General features: G+C 38.6%; 1 long non-coding RNA gene across 1 annotated transcript in view; it reads left to right on the top strand.

Moving 5' to 3' along the window:
• Window positions 1–23,157, top strand: part of LOC132238573 (uncharacterized) — a 344,565-nt gene extending 321,408 nt beyond the window's left edge. The window contains exon 3 of the long non-coding RNA XR_009453828.1: window positions 22,868–23,157. This is a non-coding gene — a long non-coding RNA (uncharacterized LOC132238573). The remainder of the gene's footprint in view (window positions 1–22,867) is intronic.
• Window positions 23,158–23,737: the final 580 nt, after the last annotated feature.

Raw genomic sequence — 23,737 nt, 5'->3', positions numbered from 1 at the left:
CCCACCACTCTGGTTTCATCTTCTGTTCTCCTCCTTGCTCGGACTTCTCCAGCTGCATTGGCCTCCTGGGTGTTCTGAAAACAAGCCGGCCCTACCTTAGGAATTTTGTGCCTGCATTGCTCTTCTAAGGATATATACATGCATCACTCCCTCATCTCCTTCAAGTCAGCTTTAATGTTATCCTATCAATGAGGCCTCCTCTGACTATTTAAAGTAGCTATCTCACTCCCTCCCCACTCCACTACCCTTCTCCTTCTCCTTCTTATCTTTATATTTGTCTAATATAGTAATCCCTTTTTATTTTGGTCTATATTCTCCACTCTTTTGAAGAACAACATTCAATGAAGACAAACATTTTTTTACTGTTTGAACTCCTATTATATCACAAAGGCCTAATAAGGGCCATTGATATTTATATTTCTTGAATGGATCTATGATCACAAAAATAAGCAATAGGTATTATAATCAAAATTTAATTTCAAGATATAAATTCAAAGATCATAAAGATATCTTGATACTCAGGGTTGTTGATTTTAAGACCAAAGTTTCAAGTTATATTGGATTTCTGTTTTTATCCCTATTGCCCTAAGAAACAAAGCAATCAGTGGTAGAGAGGATTAATTCAAAGAGTTTCTCATTATGAGATATGAAATGTATTAAATGTTTTTTAAATCATGATTTTGAAGTGGATATACATTTTGTGGAGAAATTTCAATGATTAAGTTATTATAATTGGGCTTGAATCCAGTTGAGGAAGAAGGGATGTACCTATAACTTACTGTTTTTAATATTTTGTTTATTGAAATAGCCTATCTAATAATAGAGAAACATGGTAATTAACCATAACTTCGCTACCCTTCTCATTGGCTAATCAGTGAGATATGCAAATTAACTGCAAACCAAGATGGCGGCCAGCAGCCAGGCAGCTGAAGCGAACAGGAGGCTTGCTTGCTCCAGTGATGGAAGAAGCCAACGTTCCCCGCCTGCCGCTGCCGACCTCTAAGCTGCAACTCTAAGAAACTATGTTGCAATTATAGAAACTAAACAAAACCCAGAAACCTGCTTTCAGCAGCTGAAGTCTCAGAGCTGGAGCCAGGCCTCAGAGCTAAAGCTGGCTCTCAGCTCCAGTGACAGCCATAGAAGGTAAATAAATCCCAGAATTAAAAAAAAAAGAAAAAAAGGAGAGGTTGGGTGCTTCAGCTCCAGCCTGAAAATGGCCCTTAGCCCCTCACCCACACTGGCCAAGCACCCCAGTGGGGACCCCCACCCTGAAGGGGGTGTGACCAGCTGCAAACAGCCATCATCCCCTCATCCAGGCTGGCCAGGCACCCAAGCAGGACCCCCACCCTGATCCGGGATACCCTTCAGGGCAAACCAGCTGGCCCCCACCCGTGCACCAGGCCTATAGCCTATATAGTAAAAGGGTAATATGCCTCCCGGCACCGGGATCAGTGGAGCCGTGAGGCCTCCCAGCACCGGGATCAGCTGAGCAGTGAGGCCTCACTACCCCGGTGTCAAGCAGAGCCGCGAGGCTTCCCAGCACTGGGATCAGCGGAGTCGCAAGGCCTCCTGGCCCCTGGAGCAGCGTGATAGGGGGAAGCACCCAAACCCCCTGATCACCCTGCGGCTCTGTGTGTGACAGGGTGCGGCGCCCCAACCCCCCCATGGGCCCTGCTCTGTGTGTGACAGGGTGGAGCTGCAACCTCCCCATCGGCCCTACCCTGAGTGTGACAGGGGGGAGTGCCCCAACCCCCTGATCGGCCCTGCTCTGTGGGTGACAGGGGGCGGCGCCCCAACCCCCTGATTGGCCCTGCTCTGTGGGTGACAAGGGGCGACACCCCAACCCCCTGATTGGCCCTGCTCTGTGGGTGACAGGGGGCAGTGCCCCAACTCCCCTATAGGCCCTACTCTGTGCGTGACAGGGGGAGCTCCCCAACCCCCTGATTGGCCCTGCTCTGTGCGTGACAGGGGGTGGCGCTGCAACCTCCCCATCGACCCTGCCTTGAGTGTGACGGGGGCGGCACCCCAATCCCCCAATCGGCCCTACCCTGAGTGTGACTGGGGGTGGCATCGCAACCTACCGATCTGCCCTGCTCTGTGCATGACAGAAGGCGGCACCCCAACTCCCCAATCGGCCCTGCTCTGAGCCTGACCAGGGGCTGCACCTAGGGATTGGGCTGCTGGAAGCTGGTCCATCCTTGCTGCTTGACACAGTCGCTGCAGGATAGAAACATCTGCACAGCATATGTTTCAAGGGACCTGGCGTATATAGCATACTGTTCTTAATATGTTTGCTCCCCTTAGCGCTGTGTGTTTTAACCAAGGTCACCTCTCCGAGAAAGGTTGTTTCCCCAGATAGGGATTTTTCCCTGAAGTTAGGGAGGGGATGAAACTCCTTAACTAAGTGCCAAGCGGGTAGTCAATCACTTTAACTACAAACAATCATGCTTAACCTACATAATCTTTACTCTTTGGAATGGAGATAAGAAATGCCCTAACCTTTGTAATAGAAATTGACAGGATTAAAATCAACTGGTATAAATACGGATGTAACAAGACAATAAACAGCAGAACCTCTCTGGAGATCCAGACCAGAACTTGGCTGGAGATCCTGGCTGGAGATCCTGGCTAGGCTGCTGATCAACTGAACGCTGTCTCCGTGTCATTCCTTCTTCGCCGACTCTGTCTACGCCTTTGGGAACCCCTGGACCTGCTGGGGTTGGACCCCAGCATTGGGCCTGCCCTCTGCCACCCGGGAGTGGGCCTAAGCCAGCAGGTTATCTCCTGAGGGGTCCCAGACTGTGAGAGGGCACAAGTGGGGCTGAGGGACACCCCCCCCACCAGTGCTCAAATTTTTGTGCACCGGGCCTCTAGTCTATTATAAGAGGATTACCCTTTTATTTCATCTAGGATTGATATATTTGATATATAATCAAATGATTTTTTAAACATCGATTTAGATAGTGACTCAGGGATTTTCTGTCAGCCATTTCAAATTTTAATTTATATTTGATTTATATTGTGTGTATTAGTCAAGGTTCTCCAGAGAAACAGAACTAAGAGTATATATATATGTGTATGTGTGTATATATATATATATACTTTCATAGTGATATTTATATTTATTGTAAGGAATAATAATTGGCTCATGCAGTTATGAAGGCTAAGAAGCCTCAAGCTCTACAGTCAACAAACTAGAAATTCAGAAGACTCAATGGTAAAAGTTCCAGTTGGAAACCCAGTGGCTCAAGACCCAAGAAAATTGAGGTTTCAGTTCATATTAAAAGGCAGGAAACGATTAATGTCCTAACTCAAGCTCTCAGACAGGAGGGGTTTCCTCTTACTGGAGGGAAGGCCATGTGTTGGTTCCATTCAGTTGACTGAGTGAGGGCCACCCACATTAGGGAGAGCAATCTGTTTCACTCAGTCTTCATGTTCAAATACTAGAGGCCCAATGCATGAAATTCATGCAAGGGGCTCAGCCGCTGCCCGCCGCTGCCGCCGCCTCTGCCTCAGCCCCCACCTGCCGCTGTGGCCGCCTCTGCCTCAGCCCCTGCCCATGCGGCGGCCACCTCTGCCTTGACCCCGGCCCACCGTGGCTTCATATGGAAGGATGTCTGGCCTAATTAGCATATTATGCTTTTATTATTATGGATTATTCTCATCCTCACAGACACATCCAGAGTGTTTGATCAAATATCTAGGTACCCTGTGGTCTAGTCAGTTTGACACAGGAAATGTACCATCACATTGTGTTCCAAATTTCTTTACAATTTCCTAAGTAGTAAAGATTATTTTTAATAATGACTCTGAAATACATCTTCATTGTCTGTAAAAATAAAGCAATGTGTTGCTAATTATGTGAGAGAAAGATGAATATTTCAAAAACTATTTTAGATGTCAAAAATTATTTTTTTAAATCTCTAAAAGTACTTTTTTAATTGAAAACCCTCCATTTAAAGAAGGAAACAAATTCTGTGGGGGGGGGGGGGAAGATTATGACTTTAAGAGTGCATTTTTACTTTATTTTAATAATAGTATAAGTGTAACATTTTATCCAACAAGGGGCTTTTATATTATGAATTTTTTAAAATATATTTTTATTGATTTTAGAGAGGCAGGGAGAGGGGGAGAGAGATAGAAATATCAATGATGAGAGAGCCACTGATCAGCTGCCTCCTGCACATCCCACACTGGGGATCGAGCCCACAACCCGAACTTGTGCCCCGACCTGGACCTCCTGGTTCATAGGTCGACGCTCAACCACTGAGCCACACTGGCCTGGCCTTAAATTTTATTTTAATTTTTATACAGCAATTGGAAGGAAATGAATCCTTTCAGAACTACTTTTTTTTTTTTTAAAGTGGTGACAGACAAATATATAAAAGAACATAACGACCTCAAAACAAATCCATAGTGAAAAATATTTTTAAAATACATGTTTATAAAATTTAAGGCCAAAATCTTTATGTTGACAAATATTGTTTAAAAGATATATTTTAAGATCCAAATTGTTTAATTAAAATTCTTAAGAATCACAAGAAATATCTAGTTAGACATTTAGAATATAATTACTATATAGTTAGATAATACCATTTAGTTAGTTATCTAGGAAAGCCTTTTGGGGTGAACTGTTTCTAAGGATCTCTGAATAATCAGAAAATTTGTCCCTCTCATTACATTGTTGAACAGAGATTAAAACGTAATGACTGATTATTGTAATATTTGCTTTGCATGATTAATCCTGATAGATAAATTGGGAGCTAGATATGAACTAGTTCTGAATTAAGCTTTGCTTTTCTACTTATGCATGGAAATTATTGTTTTAATTAAGTATACAACCATAGTAAATGGCAATAAGTGGTCTCAGGATCTCTGTGAACTATCAATTACCAGGATTTAGTAAATATTAGATACAACTAATATTGGTATTAAAAGAGGAAGAAAATTTACATTCATATTTAGGGCCTCTATGACTGTGAATCAAATATTTTTACTTGTTGTTAAGATGGTGCCTGCTAACAAGCTGTTCAGAATGCACAATAGAGTTATAAAGCAAGAATTTATCTTAGTTTATTAATGGAAAATTAATAAGTGGAAAGCATGCTCTCTGTCTCATTCTCTCTGCTTACTATCTCATTATAGATACATATCTTTTTTTTTTTCATTTTCTTGGGAGGAAAAATTTAATGAATGTTCCAATTTATTTTCTGTAAGCAAAAGATCAACACTTAGAAATGTACTCGTAACATAAAATGAGCAGTTATTGAGCACATCTAGACTGAAAAACATTTTGAAGCAGCCTCCAGAGAAACTTTTGTCAAAGGATAACGAGCATGTGAGGTAGATCCTGCTTGCTGAGTTTAGTTTGTTCAGAGGTATTTAGACTAAGTAGACTCCAAAGAGTTGACAACATCCTGCTTTGGACATATGTAAACGATATGCTGCAATGCATTACTAACAAACTGGCACAATTTGATGCAAATATTAGGCCAAAAAGATGAAGGGCCAAGAGATAAAGGATCAAGGAAAAAAATCAAGATTTGTTTGTTTTTAAAGAAACAGTAAACTTTGTAAAGGATTTCTATTTTGACCATCCTTTTTCTTGTTTTTAATTGAGGTAATGACATTATCTCAGGTGTACAATATTATCCTTCAATACCTGAACACACTGCCGTGTGCTCACCACCAAAACTCTAGTTTCCATCTGCTGTGATACATTGAGCTCCCTTTACCATTTCACGCTCCCCACACACCGTTTCCTCTCTGGTAACCACAAATCTGTTGTCTGTCTCTATGAGTTTGGTTTTGTTTTGCTTGTTTATTTATATATTTATTTGTTTTATATTTTACAGATGAGGAAATCATACAGTTTTTTGTCCTTTTTTCCATCTGACATTTCACTTAGCATTATAGGTCCTGTGGATCCATGATGTCTAGTTAGACATTTAGAATATAATTACATTTAGAATATATAATAAAATAGTGTAAAATGTCCATCTGTGTTGTCACAAATGGCTAAGTAGTATTCCATTGTATTTATATACCACATTTTTATTCATTCATCCATCAGTAGATACTTGGGTTCTTTTTATATCTATGCTATAGTAAATAATGATACAAGGAACATAGAAGTGCATATATCTTTTCGAATTAGTGTTTTTATATTCTTCAGATAAATATTAAGAAGGGGAATTGCTGTATCATATGGTAGTTCTAGTCATAATTTTTTGAGGAACCTCCATACTGTTCTCCGTAGTGACTGCACAAATTTACAATCCAACTGACAGTGTATGAGAGTTCCCTTTTCTCCAGATCCTCTCCTTCCCAACACTCATTTCTTGTCTTTTTTAAAATAGCCATTCTGACAGGTTTGAGATGACATCTCATTGTGATTTTTATTCGTATTTCATAATTGGTGATGTTGAGTATTTTACCGTGTGCCTGTTGGCTGTGTCCTCGTTGGGAAAATGTGTATTCAGATCCTCTGCCCATTTTTTTTAACTGGCTTGTTTGGATTCTTGTTATTGAGCTTTATGAATTCTTCATATATTTTGGATATTAACCCTTTGTTGGAAATATAATTTGCAACTATCTTCTTCCATTTGTTTGGTTGCCTTTTTGTTTTGTTGATGGTTTCCTTTGCTCTACAGAAGCTTTTTAGCTTTATGTGGTCCTATTTGTTTATTTTTGTTTTCCTTTTCCTTGTTGGAGCCAGATCCACAAAAACATCACTAAGACCAGAAACTTAGTACCTATATTTCCTTTATGCATTTAATTGTTTCAAATATTACATTCAAATCTTTAATCCATTTTGAGTTGATATTTGTGTACGGTATAGGATAGTGATATCCTTACATTCTTTCGCATGTGGCTGGCCAGTTTTCCCAATACCCTTTATTGAAGAGCTTTTCCTTCCTCCATTGTTTTTCTTGTCTCCTTCATTGTAAATTAGTTGTCTATACAGGTATAGTTTATTCCTGGCCTCTCAATTCTGTTCTATTGGTCTATGTGTGTGTTTTGACTATTTTTAAATGCTGATCAATTTGACATTAAAGGTAATGAATAGTTGCATATGTGTGATATATATACAAATATATTAGCAAGTTTTTAAAAACAATTTGCCTCCAAAACAAAAAGGCAAAGTTGTAATACATGAAATTACTTCATGAAATTACTTTTCTTTCTTTCTTTTTTTCTTTAATTTATTGATTAAGGTATTACATATGTGTCCTTATCCCTCCATTGCCCCCCTCCACCCCCTACTCATGCCCTCAACCCCCTGGTGTCTGTGTCCATTGGTTAGGCTTATATGCATGCATACAAGTCCTTTGGTTGATCTCTCTCCCTTACCCCCACCCTCCCCTACCTTCTCTCTGAGGTTTAATGGTCTGATCAATGCTTCTCTGTCTCTGGATCTGTTTTTATTCTTCAGTTTATGTTGTTCATTATATTCCACAAATGAGTAAGATCATGTGATATTTATCTTTCTCTGACTGATTTATTTCACTTAGCGTTACTTTTCACTAGGTTTCAAGACAAGCAGCTAGCAGGGGACCTGATACTAGAAGTATGTTTTCCAAAGTTACAGAATACAATAACCTCTGGCATCTTGACCAGCACTGTGGTCTGCATCAGCCAGGTAAATCCCTCTGCACCGTGGTGGCTGGGCCCTTGTGTGGCACACACGCAAAGGTCCGTTTGCTTTTGGCATGCTTTATCAGCCTCCCTTTTCTGCAGTATGTGAACAAAAATGGCCTCTGCATGGAGAAGTTAAGGCCAAATCAAGAAATGAACCTGATTCCCAATCCACCAAAATACAAAAATAAAACAAACAAACAAAACCTGGGTGGTTTGAAAATGCTTTTGTGTTGCTTTGACCTATTGGCTCTCAACCCTGTCATATTCCAAGCCCCATTTTTATAGCAAATATTTTATGAGACGTCTTTATTCTCCTCAAAAGAAACTTCAAGATAACCTACCTGCACAGACTATTTCAGAAAAACAAATACAATGCCCTACATGTAATATAAAGGCCATATACATATATATATATGCCCTAGAGCGTGACTGCAGTAGGTGACATAACGAAGTAATCAGATACTAGTGTCAATCCGAGGTAGACTCACCATACTATCAGTAAATGTGTCAGCTGTGAAGGCTGACTGATACATCAGAGTGTATTGGGAACACAAATGTCTTGAGTAGTGTTATTGCCTCGTAATGTTATTTTCCAAAGCAGTGACAACTCCTGGCAAACAAACAAAAAATACCTGAAGTTATAAAGGCAGTCTTTTCTTTATTTACACAGTACCTCCATTTCTGATGTATTTGGTATGTATTAAAACCATGCCCAAAGTACTGATATATTTGGTAGATATTAAAACCATGCCAAAAGTGGTAAGAAAAAAAAAAAGAGTTGTTATAGGCTTCTATAATTTCACCCAGGTGTAAGTTTCATGCGCATGTGAAAACTGCAGGATAGGGAACTACTCTGTACACTACAGGATGTCTGTGTCCCTGGCCCCCACTCACTCCCTGCCAGTAGCACCTTCTCAGTTTTCATGGCAACCAACGCCATCTTAAGAGATTCCAGAAGCTCTCCCAAGGGTGTTACCTGTGCTGTTGAGAGGCACGCCTGTTTGCACCATGACCCGTGATCGTCTATCTCTCCTGCCCCACCCCAGTTCTGGGAGATCGGAACTGTGCCCAGACTGACTTCCTATCTATCAGAATGATTTCTCCCACGTCTAATATGCAAAACAGTGAGAAACTTTAGTATCCTGCATATTTTTAAAAGTTTGTTCTCACAACTATATACGAAAAGTGTAAGTTTTAGAAGAAGCAGAAAGTACTAATAGTGAAGGACTTATATTTTAAATGAATATGTAAAGCCTCTCAGAGCTAACGGTACATCTGGTGAGTTGATGGGGAAATTCCTTCTATTTTTTCACCTTCTAATATTCAGCTTTCATTAATTAATATTTATAAAATGTTTAGAACAGTCCCTGGGCATGTTATAAGCGCTATAGATGATCTTTGATAAATAACTAAAGAAGTACTCCCAAAATCATCATTCTAAAATTTGAATCTGATCATATTTCTTCCTTAATCAGAATCTTCAGTGTATCTTTCTTTTAAATTCAAATATTTTTAAGAAGCAGATCCCTTACTTCAAATAAAAATCTTACGTGAAAATATGATATATGGAAGAGATACCGGTAAAAGCAGTTTTGCTCTGGTTAGAACTAGGAAGGGGGCCCAGCACCATACCCACCCAAGTCTCTCCTTAACAGTGTTTGAAGCAATCCCGTAGAACCGTCACAGGCCTCTAAGAACACTTTGAAAAGGCACCAATGTACATGATTCCTGACTAACTGTCAGTATGGCCCTATAAGGCCTCCAGGCTCCGGCCCCATATCCCCTGCGTTACTGTAGACACCCTCACACGCTGGCAGACAACCGTATTCTGCTAGGATCAGTTCACTACATGCCTCCAGATGTCTCTTCTATCCTTTCCCCTGGACCCCTCTTATCACCAATCACCCAGGTAGATGTCGATCTGACTTGTCCACTCTTTTCTCTCTGGGAGATTTTTCCTAACAAAGCTAGATGATCCGGCTCTTCATCCTTTGTGTTCTTATCCCACTTCATTCTGCCGTCTATCACAGGTTAAATAATGGCAGCTAGCACGGACTGATTGCTCGTAATGTGCCAGCGGCTTTTCTAACCTCTTTCCTATGTTAACAAAAGTCTACCTTATAATAATCGTATGGTAAAGGTGCCAATTGGGTCCCTATTTTACAGCTGAGGAAACTGAGGCCCAGAAAAGCTAAACGACTTTCCCATAATTTTCCTAAATGACTAGGAAATAGAGGTAGTCTGCCTGATCAGATTATTATACCTTATTTTTTTGTTAGCATCCTCTATTTTCTTCTACACTGGAAACTTTTGAACCGTGAGTCACATCTTATTCATCTGCCGGTACCCAGTTGCTCAACGAGCATCAAAAAGTGCTGTCGCAAGAATCAAAAGGAATGCTTTCTTCATAGGCTCAACCTAGTGAGAGACTTTAACTCAGAAATTCATAAAATGTTTTTTGGCCATCCTATAATGATTTCTCCTTTTTCCTGCTTTTGTTACTTCTTATAAGCTGATAAAACTAACAATGTTAGATCACTGTGCAGCAACAAACAGCTCAAATGGTAATAGAAATGGAAAATATTTAACAGTAAATTCAATTAATAGATATGTAACTGTTTTCTGAACAAACTTTATGTTAATATATTAAACATGCTTATTCAATAGGGAATTGTTTTGTGCAGTATGTATTTTTTTTCATGTTGCTATATCAAATGGGCTATTTTCCTATAGTTTATTCTACAATAAGAAATGGATATATAATTCCAAAGATTGATTTTATATTTATTAATTATATGTAATTTCAGCCTTTTTACACCTATTCTTTTACTCGCTCCTTATGGCAATTTCTTTTCTTTTGTTTCAGCATATCTTAATTCAGACCTTTGTAGAGCTCTCTAGGAAGTTTTCAGATCCTGAGAGTTCAGAACTTTCAGTAGTTAAGACTGTGGGTTCAGAATCCGCCAGCCTCTGGCTCTGCCTTTCACTAGCTGAATGACACTGAAAAATGTTTACCCATCGTCTCTGAGCATCATTTTTTCTCATCTGTGAAACTGGACTAGAATTGTCCCTACCTCAATGTTTAAAATGCTCAGCTCAATGAGTGGCTCATATTGTATGCTCAATAATGTTAGGTACTTTTACTTTCATATTTACCTTGGGAAGAGAGGCTGCTTTTTAAAAATAAGTATCTCGGGTCTCTGTTAGACTGAGAGGCCCCTGTCACCTTTCTTATGGCAAATAGCATAAATTTCCTTCCTATTTTACCTTTTATTGATAGAACGTGTTATCTGACATTGGTCTTGCTAATCCATAAATATGTGAGTTCGTTCTACTTAATAAACCATATCAGTGTCTAAATCGCTTTTTTATTTTTTGCTCTTTGGTAGAGGAGCCCGGCATTTTCTAAATGCTAATTGCTTCCTTTTCTCACTCTCCTGATTTATGCCAAACATGCACTCTTGATGAAGGATTAGTTCTAAATAAATATTTTGTGAATGGAAGTATCGTGGAAAAAGTTGAACCTTAGTTCCCGGTGTAGGGAACAGATCCAGACACACGCAACCGTGATCTCCAGCCTCCATGTTCCCAGCAGCCCAGGAAGGAGGCGTTTCTGCTTCTTCAGCCTGGGGAGCTGATAGGTAAAAAGTTCTTAACAACAAGGCAGTGTGTTAAGATGTTTAGTGCTAAAATCCGGAAGTAAAATATTCACACACACACACACACACACACACACACACACTCACACACACACACTCACACACACACACTCACACACTCACACACACACACACACACTCACACACACACACACACTCACACTCACACACACACACGATGGTGCTTTTGATGCACTCCACTTTCCATGATGCAGGGGCGGGTGCAAAGTCCAATAATGACAAAATCACTGATTAATCAGGCCTCCAAAATAGGTCACCGGATGAGGATTTTTTTTAGGGGAGGAGAAGATTAAAAGCCTATTTTCTCTACTTCTAACTTAAATGCTTAGGTAGTCCACATGTTTTCCCAGTATTCCCTAAGTTCACAGATTTTGAAAGAGCAAGGTATTTATGATTTATATGGGTTTAGTGAGTGAAATAGATACCGCAAGCGATTGAGGAATTTGCCTAAGCCCAGGCTGCGGAAAATGTCAGAGGCAGAGTTAGAGACGTTTCTCATATTTTTCCTGACTATTGGTACAGAATTTGCTTTAAGAAAAAAAAAAAAAGAACTGAAGCCACTAAGACATTTTTCTTACTTACTTCTGGTAAAAATAAAATATATAGAGTAAAATGAAATATTATACAAAGTTGCAGAGCCCTAGCCGGTTTTGCTCAGTGGGTAGAGTATGGGCCTGCAGACTCAAGGGTCCCAGGTTCGATTCTGGTCAAGGGCATGTACCTTGGTTGCGGGCACATCCCCACTAGGGAGTGTGCAGGAGGCAGCTGATCGATGCTTCTCTCTCATCAATGTTTCTAACTCTCATCCCTCTCCCTTCCTCTCTGTAAAAAATCAATAATATATATATATTTAAAAAAAAAATAAGTTGCAGATATTTGCAAAATCGGGTCGAATATATAGAAATGAAGTATTTTTTATTTTTCTATGAAAGTTTCATATTTAAAAACTTCTAAAGCCAAATAATTATTCTTTTTAAATTGATAATTGCAAGGTGTTGCTGCTGTTCTTTAACCTGAAGACATAAAATAATGACCACAAAGGCCATGATAAGGAGCCCAGCATAGTCAAAGTGAGGTTAGGTAGGGGATGGAAGGGAAATGAGGAGAGGAGGTTGACTGGACCACACTGTGGCAAGTGTGAAGAGGGTCACATGATGTGGAACTACTAACCCGGATCATAGCTTTTTGCTTTCAAGGAGTGAAGTTGCAACCACCAGATACGATCTTTTTCCACCTGTCCCAAAATGTCTGTTTTACATTGGCATTTTCTGCTGGATAAAGCAGAGAATTTGAGTGAAACTGTTTTTCCCTATCTCTGTTGTAATGATCCAAATAATCTGTGAAACCATCCTATTGTGCAATACCTCCCGGCCTTCTCACTCTCGCTGAACCTTGCTGACCCTCTGAGACAAGATTCACGAGAGTTTCCATAAAGGCGCTATGGTTCCAGACCACCAGCCAAGCTCGGTGGCTTTTTAGTGGTGTGATCACGGCATATTATTTAATATTTCTGAGCATCAGTTTATTAACGTGTAAAGTGAGTATTACCCTACTTGCTTCATAGGATCACCATAAAGATCAAATACAAATATACAAGTGAGAGGCTGAGCACTATTACCAACATCTAAACACGTGGTGGCTACAAATGCTTTTCACTAAATCAAGATCAGACCCACTAAGAAGTTAGTTTCATTGGAGCATCGAAGTTTCCTTTTCAGTTTCACGGTATACCATGCACATAATTGATTTACATAGAAATGGACTCGGTGTCCAACAAATAACCAATAATGATATTTTTGTATTAGAGTCACTTCATTTGACTGAATTTTATTAATTACAAATCATGGAGAAAATAAAGAGAGGGGACCATCAAAGAAATAGAAAGAATTTAAGAAGAAATGGGCAAAAGATATAAATGAGAGGATAATAGAAGCACTTATTCAAAATAAACTTAAATCACAATCCTTCTGTTGGACAAACTACCTCAAGAACAGGATTCTAAACCTCTGCACCAGGGAGCCACAGACTGTACACATCTCACCCAGCGTGGGTGGGTCTTTGTGTCCTGATTCCTAAGATAAGGCTTGACTCAATCATCTCACAGGTAACATTTTAGAATTGTCTCGAACTGGAGAATGTTAGCAGCTGAAATCATGTAAGCAAATCCAAAGCTTTAAAAATTCCTATTATTTTTTAAAAGTTCTATTAAGTAACTCTAATTGTAAACTTTACAAATAGCAGTGCTTTCCTTCTTTAATGCAAAAGCTTTACAGAATTCAGTCTGAAAGGCCCTGGGTAAACCCAGGTCATTTCTCCAAAGTCAAACTGATGCCAACTGTTAATCAGGAAAAACATCTGGGAAGCCATCTGCTACAGTTCACGCGGGGGCCTTCAGACTCAAACTATTCCCTGATAGGACATGCAGTGTCCTCACTAACTGTATGACTCACCGGAGCACATTTTGTTTGGCTTTTCCAGTACAAGAACACGGCCAGAGGACAATGTGTCAGCGCTGGCCATGTTGGAAAGGAGAGGCATGCACTTCAGGGTCTTTGGAAGTTATTTTAAGCAAAAAAGTGCTTCTTGTAGTCAGCTCCACAATTAATTAATTTTTAATTTAGTTTGTGTACTAAGTATGGAGAGCCTACGATGTGGGAATCACTGTGGCAATAGAAGAGGAGTGTGGTTCTTATCACTGAAGTGCTCGTAGCACAGTGCAAGAGGCCAGCATGCAATTGCAGCACACTGTGGTGAGGCCCAAAGCAAAGGAGCAAGCCTTAAATCCAAAGATAGTGCACACGCTCTTCGTTATCAGTGCAGGCTGTTTTCAGAACACTGAAGAATGAGACTGAGCATACTTCCTTTTGACCTGCTTTCCACTGAACCATTTCCATCAAGTGGTCTTGTTAAGGCACATCATATTGAATCAGTTCCATATTTCAACAATTACAAAATAATGAATTTTAGTTTTAAAAAGTCAAAGCTGGAACAAAGACCACTAGGGGGTGCACCAAGGAAGCATAACAAAATGCGGAGACAAAGAAACAGGACAAAATTGTCAATGGAAGATATAGAGTTCAGAACCACACTTTTAAGGTCTCTCAAGAACTGTTTAGAAGCCGCTGATAAACTTAATGAGATCTACAAGAAAACTAATGAGACCCTCGATGTTATATTGGGGAACCAACTAGAAATTAAGCATACACGGACTGAAATAACGAATATTATACAGACTCCCGACAGCAGACCAGAGGAGCGCAAGAATCAAGTCAATGATTTGAAATGCGAGGAAGCAAAAAACACCCAACCAGAAAAGCAAAATGAAAAAAGAATCCAAAAATGCGAGGATAGTGTAAGGAGCCTCTGGGACAGCTTCAAGCGTACCAACATCAGAATTATAGGGGTGCCAGAAGATGAGAGAGACCAAGATATTGAAAACCTATTTGAAGAAATAATGACAGAAAACTTCCCCCACCTGGTGAAAGAAATGGACTTACAGGTCCAAGAAGCGCGGAGAACCCCAAACAAAAGGAATCCAAAGAGGACCACACCAAGACACATCATCATTAAAATGCCAAGAGCAAAAGATAAAGAGAGAATCTTAAAAACAGCAAGAGAAAGTAACTCAGTTACCTACAAGGGAATACCCATACGACTGTCAGCTGATTTCTCAACAGAAACTTCGCAGGCCAGAAGGGAGTGGCAAGAAATATTCAAAGTGATGAATACCAAGAACCTACAACCAAGATTACTTTACCCAGCAAAGCTATCATTCAGAATTGAAGGTCAGATAAAGAGCTTCACAGATAAGGAAAAGCTAAAGGAGTTCATCACCACCAAACCAGGATTATATGAAATGCTGAAAGGTATCCTTTAAGAAGAGGATGAAGAAGAAAAAGGTAAAGATACAAATTATGAACAACAAATTTGCATCTATCAACAAGTGAATCTAAGAATCAAGTGAATAAATAATCTGATGAACAGAATGAACTGTTGATTATAATAGAATCAGGGACATAGAAAGGGAATGGACTGACTATTCTTGGGGGGGAAAGGGGTGTGGGAGATTCGGGAAGAGACTGGACAAAAATCGTGCACCTATGGATGAGGACAGTGGGTGGGGAGTGAGGGCGGAGGGTGGGGCGGGAACTGGGAGGAGGGGAGTTATGGGGGGGAAAAAGAGGAACAAACGTAATAATCTGAACAATAAAGATTTAATTAAAAAAAATAAAAAGTCAAAGCTATTTTCACTTTTTGTCTTTCCATCCAATTGAAGACCAAGCCCTTTAATTTTTTCCTGTGACTTCCTTTATATAACTCCCTTCTCCACATCCTTTTTCTTTTGCCATAGTTGTCATCCTTTATCTCTAATTTTGACTATTGTGCCCTCCCCGTCTCTATGCTTGCCTCACTCCAATTCATTGTTCCTTTTGCACCTGATATTTTAACGAAGGCATTTTGATCCAAAATATGCTTGGAATATGCTTTTACAAAAGAGACTAAATAAAATATTAAACTTTCAACAAATTAAAATTATCAAATTAGCCCAGTCAGCATGGCTCAGTAATTGAGCATCAACCTATGAATCAGGAGGTCACAGTTCGATTCCTGGTCAGGTCATATGCCCGAGTTGTGGGTGTGAGGCATGCAAGAGACAACCAATCAATGATTCTCTCTCATTATTGATGTTTCTGTTTCTCTCTCCTTCTCCCTTCCTCTCTGAAATCAATAAAAATATTTTTTTAAAATAAAAATAACCATAAAATTATCAAATTAAGTCTATAACTAATTCTTTATCCAAGTCCTAAACATTATTCATCTCTTTGCATCGCCTCACCCCATAATTGATGCCATGTTATCAAATGGTCCAGTTTGCATTGAAAAATTAAAATGTCCACCCTCCCTCTGTAAGGCTAGCAGAGCACTTCTAAACACTTAACCCTTCTCTTTTGCTTAAAACTCTTCAGTGACCTCCTATTGCCAAAACGTAGGTTCTCAAAATTGAATATGTGTGGGAATAGCCTGGAGAGTTTTGTGTTTTTTTTAATGGAAAATCTCAAGGCCAAACCACCCTGAGTTTCTGTTTCTGTAGATCTGGGGTGTAGAGCCTACAGGATCCAATCCACCATAGTGGGGGTGCTTTCTTTCCTGGCATCTCCTCCACATCAACCCCCACCCCATGCTCTCCCTATTGCTGTAAATTCCTTGCACATAGGAAACTGATTATGTTGCTAGTGCCAAGCAGAATATGGCTCTTCATAATACTTTTCAATGAAGGAAAGAAGCAATATATTCACACAGAATTATTCATCCTGATTTGATACAACTAGAAACATGAGATTTTGCCATATACCTGAAATGAATGTATCAGTTGGTAAAAGATTGATAGAAACCATATGGAGCATTCAGCTTTGGTTTTGATTAACATCTATCTCTGATTATCTTGAGAGGGGAAAATTGTAATTTATGACTATTATAATTATTCTGAAGATGATTTATAAACATGTAGATTTTTAGAAACATAATTCACTTGCTTTTAATTTTCAGGTTTGTTAATTTACAAAGGCACAGATTCCCTAAATGCTTTAAGGCAGTTAGAGAAAGTGTAAAATTATGTTGCTCATCTGTGACAATGTATTAATATTGTCAGGCACAGTGAGTGCTTCCTTAATGTGTTTATTTTAAATTGCATCGTGATGGTAGGCACCAAAGGCTTTCTGAGGAAGGTGTGGTATAATCTAGATAAATGTGAACCTTCTTCAAAGTTTATAAAGCCCTGTCCCTCTACAGTTGCAGCCAGTGAATTCTTACTATAACCCATGTTGCCAGGGTGTTGAATACATTACACCCACAGTGATGCGATCCTCTGTGGTTCCTCACAAGGAACCGTGGTTCAGGAGATCACAGAAGGATAAGGATAAGTGTTATTTTGTTTTTGTGTCTTGGCCATGGTGGATGGGAAGACACACTAATGCATCCACATTAACATGCATGCGCTCTTCTCTCCCTGGAACATTTCCCTCTTCACACACCTATTTCTTACTCATCCTTCACATCTCAGCTTGGAAACCGTATTCTCCCAGAACTCATCCTGGCTGCCACCACGTGGGTTGGCTGCCACATCTCTGTGTTTCCCAGTTCTTGTCTTTATCATAGCAACTAATGCAGCCCATAGAACTTACTACACCTTTACTGGTTGATCTCCCCATTTCACCATGAGACAGAAATGCTATCATATTTTCCATTGTGCCCCCAGGGCCCAGAATAGAGCCTACAATAAAAGAGGCATGGAATAAACATTTGTCAAGTGAACCAATGATTTATGTGTATTTATTCAATATACACCTCTCAGTGTCATCACAACCTACAAATTGCCTAAATTTTTATCTTGTTCTCCTTATTTCTTACCTCAAAGCTCTGAAAATTGCCTCTTGTCTGATTTAATTTCAAAAGAGTTATGAATTGTGTGGACTGGAAAGGCAACAATCTATGTTCAGTCCTGCCTCTACCACTAACTAGCTGAGGGATTTTTTATGGATCTCCATGTCTTTCTGTTCCTTATTTTTCTCACCTAGAATAGCTCATTTCCAACCCAAAGATTCCAAGAGTCCAAAAAGAAAATTTTTATATGTCATGCTCTAGCGGTCTGGCTTAGAGGATAGAGTGTGGGCCTGCGGACTGAAGGGTCTCGGGTTCTATATATTTCAGTCAAAATAGCTATTACAATGTTAAATATAAGACTTGTTGTTCTTCTAGGGTGTGGTAGAAGATTTTGTGATGATGTTTTGTAACACTAATACAGATCTAATGATTTTAAGTACATAGTATTTTCCCCTTTATTCTAGGGAGAATTTATATGAAAGAAAGAAGAGATGACTTTGTGTCCAGTGATGATAGCAACAGATTGGTGGTCAGATCAGATAGCACTGTTGCCAGATGGGATGGATTGGTCAAAACACCCACCTATAGTACACGTGTTGCTGTCCCATCAGTTAATCTTAGCCATCTGAGGCTCAGGAAAAGTGGACAGACAGCAGTGAAGAGCATGGAATCAACATCAACCTCACCACTTAGATCTGGATATGAGCCACTTCCTACTCTAAACTGTACAAATTAAAATAACATCACCTCTCCTTAATTTTCTCTCAGATTATAGAAAGCCCTAAGAATATAACAATATATTATAAACAGAAATCCTGGTAAGTTATAAAATTATGATGTATATATTCGTTATTAGACAAAATCAGACTGTCACAGGACCTACTTTTGAACCTGAAAGTCAGTCAGTCTATAAATGTGTATTCAGCACATACTATGTGTCAGACCCAGTTCTAAGCATTGTTCTAAAAGAAGCTGATTCATTTTTCTGGTTAGAGTAACAGAAAACAAACACACACAAAATTAAAAATAATAATAATAAAGTAATATTCAGAACACCTGAGACAGCCACTTTAGTGATGAAGCGCAGGAAAGAACTGAATGATACCATTTGGTTTGAGAGCTGTGTTGATCTGAGGAAGAGCAACCTCAGCAGATACAAAGGCCCCGAGTTAGGAATGAGCTTAATATGTCTGAGGAATGGGAATAGCTAAGGCTAGACAATAGAGAACGATGCGGAACAGGTGGAATATGAGTCAGAGAAGCAGAGGCCAAGGGCAAGAGTTTAGGTTTTATTCCATGTAGTGGAAGACCATTAGAAAATTCTAAAGCAGTGTAGTATATGTTCAGTAGCCCCAATCTACTGACCTTTAAGCCAGTTTTTCCCTTCTGAGGAAAGTGCTAAGTAGACAGTTTCTCAGGCAAATTGAAACCAACTTAGACACATACTGTTTTCTTTGCTTTCTTAAACCTGTTAAATATTTTACTCCACCTGCTTCACTAAAATGAGAAGGTCACTTTAATTTATTTATTATTGGTTTGTTTTACTGAAAACCAAAATAAGATCAGGAGTCATTCACAATACGTCGTGACTGTCAGTCCATGATCCTAAAATTCAAAATGAAGGATTATTAGAATTCATTCCCTGACTTGACTTGGTAATTTTAGTATTCTGTTTTAAGAAAAACTGGAGGTAGGAAGGTTAGCCAGTACATTAGAATTTATGAACAGCTCATTTTAATAAAAACTCTTAATACTTTATGCAAAATTAGGCTTACTAATAGAATTAGATGCTGAGTGTCATCCCAATGTTCCCATACACTTATCCACAATTATTTACTGGGCCTTAGAGTTTTATGGTTATTAGAATTTGATCTTTTAGTTTTCACCTAGGCAAAAACCTCATCATTTTTAATTAAAACTTTTAAGTAGTCAAAGAATAAAACATGATATTAGAAAATTTAACATATCTTATTAGTTCATGTGCATTTCTGAGTAACTATTGGAAGAGTCTAGATATATTTGCTGCATTGTAATTCCATAACATTTAAAGAATTATCCTTTTAAAAATAAAATCTAAAGAGTAACCAGGATCAAACCAATTATTTCTCTTTATGTAACTTATTTAAAGACTTTGTTTTTGTTTTCAGTTGGAGAAAACAACATTTAGATGAGATTAAAATCCCCCTTAAAGCCAGTTAGGTTTTTAAAAACTAGTATTTAAGCAACCTGGAGTGTGCAATATTACGTACTGTCATATACCTTGCTCATTCCAATAGCCTGCGCGCGCGTGCGCGCGCACACACACACACACACACACACACACACCACTAAATTCATATCTTCACTCTCTAATCTGTGAGGCTCCCAGAAACGAGTGGGCAAGTATACACTTTTTGGTGCTGACCATTTTTCATTTAGGACCTCTGCTTTCTCTCTCTGCAAAGCTCACCCCTGATTAATCGAGTCAGTGTGGGCTGGCTGCAATGTGCAACAATCACACCTTCACACAGAGAGGGGTGCAGGGGGGCTGCGTCTCTAGACAGACTTTTTGAAATCAGCCAGGAAGAGACCTTTGTTGTCACTTTAGGGTTCTTCAGTATTCTGGTGTGGGGGTGTGGGTGTATCTAAGTCTCAGTATCAACCAGACATCTTGTAATTTGGAAAAGCATTCTGATTTATTTCATGACATTCATAAATTTTGCTGTGTACCTGAATGACAGATACCTATACAGAATGTGAAATGCTCTCTTGACAAGTGTTGGCCGTTTCTTGAAAACTACTTTTGGGAGAATTATGAAGCATAATAAATGTTCTATAGACAGCAACACTCTGGCACTGTTCTCATTGAAAGAGTGAACTTGAGATGTCAGATAACCAATGTTTTAAACAAAAATTATAGAGTATCACAAATTGTTTAAGCTGTATCCCTAATTTAGCAGTGAGCATATTTAAATGAAGATGAGCTAAAGGGTTTGGTAGCCATGGTAACATGATGTGAAAATATGCCATGTCATTCCAGTCTATTAAAAAATATATATTATCATTTCAAAGGTTTTGTTGCTGCCTTAAATATTGATTGTAGAGGAAGAAAGAAGAGAATGAGAGAATACAAGGGCCATGGATTTAACATTTTATTTCAAAATTGTTGGTTTGAAAATAATGATGTAAATTCTAAATAAGTTTGACTATAGACAAAACTGATATTAAAAAATTAAAAAATGTGAGAAAATAAACAAAAATCAACTTTGCTGCCTTACAAAAATGTAGTAAGTCTATTTCCTGCAAGTAAGAGTCCAGAAGTGATGAGTAATGTTATATTTTTTAACATTTAAGTTAATTGCTTCAGAGCACATAATTTGTGGCTATTCGTATGAGCAACAAAACCCCAAAAACACAACTTTAAATAAGTTTAAACAAACATGCAAGATATTCAGAGTTTTATTCAAAATCATGAAATAGATTATTAAATTGAGATTATTGTGGATAATTTAAGGCACAGAGAGACAAAAATGGAAATCATCCAAATCTTATATTTATTAATAACCCAGGTAATGTTTCGAAATTTATTCTTAATTTTGTTCTATGCTAGAAATTCATATCTAGCTGTACATTTTTTCTTGTAAAAATAGAATCATACTATATATAATTATCTATAATTTCAGAGCTTAAGAGCCTAGCTTTGATGTCAGACACACTTGGGTACTAGTTTCAGCTCTCAGTGGCATTCCCAAAGTTGTATTTTGGAACCCATCTGAACCTCCATTCCCTCATGTGAAAAACAGACATAAGAATAAAAGCACCTCTAGCAAACGACCATTGTCAGACCTGAGCTATCAAACTGAATGAGAAAAAGACAATCAATAGGTGGTAAAGCAGATCTGACAGAATGTTAGGATTTTCTGCCAAAGATTTTAACAGAGCCATCGTGAAATGATTCAATAAGCAATTATGAACACACTTAAAACAAATAGAATCTCAGCAAAGAAATAGAAAATATAAAGAACCAAACGGATATTTTAGCACTGAAGAATACAATAACTGAAATTTTAAAATCTCAGTAGTAGATGGACAGTAGTAGAATGGAGGGAGCAAAGGGGGAAAATCAGTGAACTGAAAGATGAAACAATAGAAATGACTCATTCTAACAAAAGAGAGGAAATTGATTTTAAAAAATGAACAGAGCCTCAGGGACCCATAGAACTCATACACAGGATCTAACACCCATATCATCACAGCCCTGGAAGGAGAGAAGAAGGCAGTGCTGGAAAAGGATTAGAAGAAACAATAGCTGAAAATTTCCCAAATTTGACTCACAAAAAAAACCCTCATAAATCTCTAGGTTGAAGAAGCTGAGCAAATAGCCAGTAGAATAAGCCTTTAAAAATCCATACCAAAAATATCAGAGTCAGACTTCTCAAAAATATAGAAAAATAATCTTGAAAGTAGCAAGGGAGAAACACACTTGGGGGTGAAGGGGGGTGCAATTTGAATGACAGTAGACTTTTCATCAGAAACCATGGAGGCCAGAAATAAGCAGTACAATATTTTTCCATGCTGAAAGAAAAAAGCAATCAACCCAGAATCCTATATTCAGCCAAAATATTCTTCAGGAATGTAGGGAAAAATCAAGACATTCTCAGATAAAGGAAAACAAAGAAAACTTGTCACCAACAGACGTACCTTATAAGAATAACTACCGGAAATTCTCTAAATAGAAGTGAAATAATAAAAGGTGGAATCTCAGAGCATTAGGAAGGATGAAAGAACATGGTCAATACAATAGACTTTCCTTTGTTCTTAAGCCTTCAGCAAGGGCTGAGGACTCATCTCCTTATAAGATACTAGAAGCCCAATGCATGAAAATTTGTGCAAGAATAGGCCTTCCTTCCCCTGGCTGCTGGCACTGGCTTCCCTCCAGCACCCAGGACCCCAGGCTGGCTTCCCCCCCAGCCCCCTGGGCCACCCACAGGCACCAGGGACCCGGGCTGCCTTCCCTTTGCCCCAGCTTTGTCACGAAAGATGTCCAGAATGATGTCTGGAAGACATTCGGTCTAATTAGCATATTACCCTTTTATTATTATAGATGGGGAGCCATTGCAAGGTCTGGCACAGAGGAGTGAAGTATTTTGATCTGACATTTAAGAGGATCTTTTTAGCTTCTGTAGGGACACCAGAGTGGAAGCAGGGAGATGGGGACATGGTAATCCACAGTGAGATGTTGGAGACCTAGACCAGGGCATCTGCAGCAAAGGTGATGAAAAATGGTCTACTTCTGGACATGTGTTGAAGGTACAGTAAACTGAATTTGCTGTTGATGACTTTATAGCAAGAGGCAAGGAGCAACCTCATCAAGAACAATGCCAGGATTCTTGTTCTCGGCAACTGGTGGCATAAGCTTGCTATCAACTGGTGAAAATAGCTGCTGGTTGAGCAGATATGGGGGAAGATTATGAGTTTCGTAATGCCAATGAGAATTAAAATTTGAGAACACTTATTAAATTCCCTGATTACCTTCTCATGCAAACATCCAAAAACATTTATCTGTTTGTGTAAGAGTGCCATCCTCAAACTGGGAGATTTGGAAATATAGGACCATAAACTATGATTTGAACAATATATACACAATGATGGAATACAAGAGAAAAATGACAAAACTATCATTTAAAATTGTTCAGGATTCATAATTTTTAAAAGTAAAGATAAGTAATACACTTAAAATATGAAAATGTATAAACATTATAAAACATCAAATAAAATTTAACTGTAAAATATAAGTGATAGGCAAACCTGAACATTCCAATGGAAATAATTACTAGGGAAAATTATAATAACATGTTGAAAAGTAAACTACAGTATAAAAAATGAATAAAATTCAACCAAAAAAATTTTAAAAGAAAGTAAAATAATAATTAGTTTTCCAAAAGTGAAATCCTTCAAAACCAAAGGAAATTAATGATGTCATTATTGAGTTTGAATATATTTTTGGTGCATATTTTCTAGCTCTTTCATAAAGTTTTTCTGAGACTAAAAGGGTC

Source organism: Myotis daubentonii, chromosome 7, assembly GCF_963259705.1.
Source record: "Myotis daubentonii chromosome 7, mMyoDau2.1, whole genome shotgun sequence".
NCBI lineage: Eukaryota > Metazoa > Chordata > Mammalia > Chiroptera > Vespertilionidae > Myotis > Myotis daubentonii.
This window is presented reverse-complemented; position numbering and strand designations above follow the sequence as displayed.